Below are 2,477 nucleotides of genomic sequence, written 5' to 3' on the forward strand. Positions count from 1 at the left end.
ACTTTCGTTATTTGAGACACGAGTCTTGTTTAACTGCTCCTTACATTTTCCATGCGAATTTTCTTTTAGAGTTCTCTACACAAAGGATAAGAGTTTTGACATTTATCTTAGTTTAGTGCCTAGTATTAGTCATCAGACAACAAGAAGCAGAACCAGAACACACCCATTATTCTTACCAACTAGATTGCTGCATAGTTTCATCAGCAATAAGAACCATTAAACAAGAAAGTTTTAGTTATCAGTACAAACACACATACTCACTAGGATGTAACAATTATTACAGACAAGGTACTGTCACTATCCATCATTTTTTTTTCAGTTAAAAACAAAGAAAGAAAAAGAAAAGAAAAAAGGTCTCTCCTTTACTACATCAGAAAGGGATTTTGAGAACTTACACATTAACATGATCTTCCATCAAATAAGAGTGAGACAAGGAAAACATAACCTAAAACTATTAATTCAGACTAAAATATTACATAATCACTAACAAGAGGGACCCTTTCAACCTTCATTGCGTTGACCCACCCACCTTTCTTTTGGGTACATTTTTCTTTGATGAGAGATGCATTAGACACTATGGCGCACCAAAAATATCTCCCCAAAAAATTATGCTCATTTCCTTACCCTCTCTTTGCCTTTTCCTGAGTCTCTTCATAACTTCTCTTCAGTGGTTGGTGTGAAATTGAATCAACACACTTGATCATAAATTGAGATTCTCTCTCTCTAGGTAATGGTTATTTCCTTTAGATGTGGTTTAACAAACACTTAGAAGACGAGGATAGAAATTTAAAATTACAAAAAAAAAAGGGAGAAGAAAAGAAAAAGTCCTATAATTGAGAGGAGAAAGGGATAGCAATAGCAGCATGGAAGGAAGACAAAGAGGGCATCATCATCTAAGTGTACAATTTGAGTAAGCTATGTACCTTTCAAATGAAAATCAAATGATAAATCATAGCTTGAAGATGACGATGATGATACATAGAAATCTTGTTTTTAGTCTGGTTTGGTTTTTTTCTCAAGGTAACTCAGAAACTCTAGGTGAAGAGACAGGGAACAATGGCAGGAGTTGAGGCTCAAATTCTCTTGGAGTTGACATGGGAGAGGGATGCAAGTAGAACCCTTTTTCAGCTATGGCTTTGTCTTCCTCTGAGGAGGTAGAGCTACCCAGTGAAGGTGAGGACTTGTCAAAAGGGTCATCATCATTCAATGGGGTGACAGGGCTGAGAGTGAGGGAGGGGAAGTTAAGCAAGCTAGGGGAGAGGATCTCTGGTTTGTGGGGTGAGGAGAATCCTGAGATGTGTGCAAAATTGGGGACCAAGGTGTTGATCATGAGGTTGTTCTTAAGGTTGTTGTTGTTGTTGTTCCTCCTTTCATAGAGCTTGAACCCTTGCTGCTTGTTTGGTGTTGTTTTCATGGGAGGGATGTTGAAGTTCTTGGATGGTTGTGGTGGAGCTGGATCTTGTGGCTTTGTGGAGTCTGATGAGCCAGTGAGCATTTGAACCACCTGTTTGAAGGTGGAGGTGTCAGCTTGGACAAAGGTGGTGGGGTAAGGGGTGCAGTCAGATCTGGGGAAGGATTTTGGTGTGGTGTTGGTGTTTTGGATGATGCTGTTGTTGTTGCTTAGATTGCTGCTCCTTGGTGATGAGTTCATGGAAGGTGGGGTTTCTGTTTCTTGGAGCCTCAAACTGATTTCCATTGATTGGAGGATGAACTGATGAATGGTACTTTGTTTTGTTCTGTGTACCAAAAACAAGGAGGAGAGAAAAAGCCTAAGGGTTGGTATGGACTTTAGATGAAAATTGAAGAGAAATGGTATATGGAAGAGTGAAAAACAATGTTTGTTGAAAGGAAGAAAGGGAGTATTTGGCTTTGATTTATTTGCCTGTTTTGTTTAGTTGAAACTTTCTTATTTCTTCCCACTATTTTTAATATTTTTTTTTTTATTTTCTTATTATGCTGATGTGATATTCCTTGTCTGTAGAATTGTAAGTAAATATAAGTCTGGTCTTTTGGTGGGGCTTGGAAGTGTGGTTGAAGAAAGAGAGAGAGTAAGAGAAGGGCTTTGGGATCAATAAATAAAGACAGAAAAAGGGCAATGGTAGATGAAAAAGTCTTGTTTACAGCTGGTCCATACAAATTATGAATTTTAGTTAAATAAACTAAATTTTATATAACTTTATTCTCCCACCATTTTAAAAACATACTATATATCTTTGATTTTTTTATAAAGATAATAAATAATAAATAAATAACTCGATGAGTAGAACAGTTTTACTAAATTATTTTTTATTGTTAGCTAAAATATTGATGTACCCTTTTTAGTTTAAAAAAGTAGTTTTTACAGACAGATTTATTTTACTTTTACAGAAAAGAGTATATTGCTTGTTTAACTGTCCACTTTTTAAAATTCCTTTATGTTTAACTTTTATTTTAATAAATGACAAAATTTACTCTTTAACCAAACCAAAAACTAGTTA

The 2,477-nt window shown here is 35.7% G+C and overlaps 1 pseudogene; it reads right to left on the reverse strand.

The window, feature by feature from the left end:
- Positions 1-254: 254 nt before the first annotated feature.
- LOC124827630 (VQ motif-containing protein 19 pseudogene) lies at positions 255-2,150 on the reverse strand (annotated as a pseudogene).
- Positions 2,151-2,477: the final 327 nt, after the last annotated feature.

Source organism: Vigna umbellata, chromosome 9 (assembly GCF_029865625.1).
Source record: "Vigna umbellata cultivar VRB3 chromosome 9, Vumbellata_1.0, whole genome shotgun sequence".
NCBI classification, from domain to species: Eukaryota; Viridiplantae; Streptophyta; class Magnoliopsida; order Fabales; family Fabaceae; genus Vigna; species Vigna umbellata.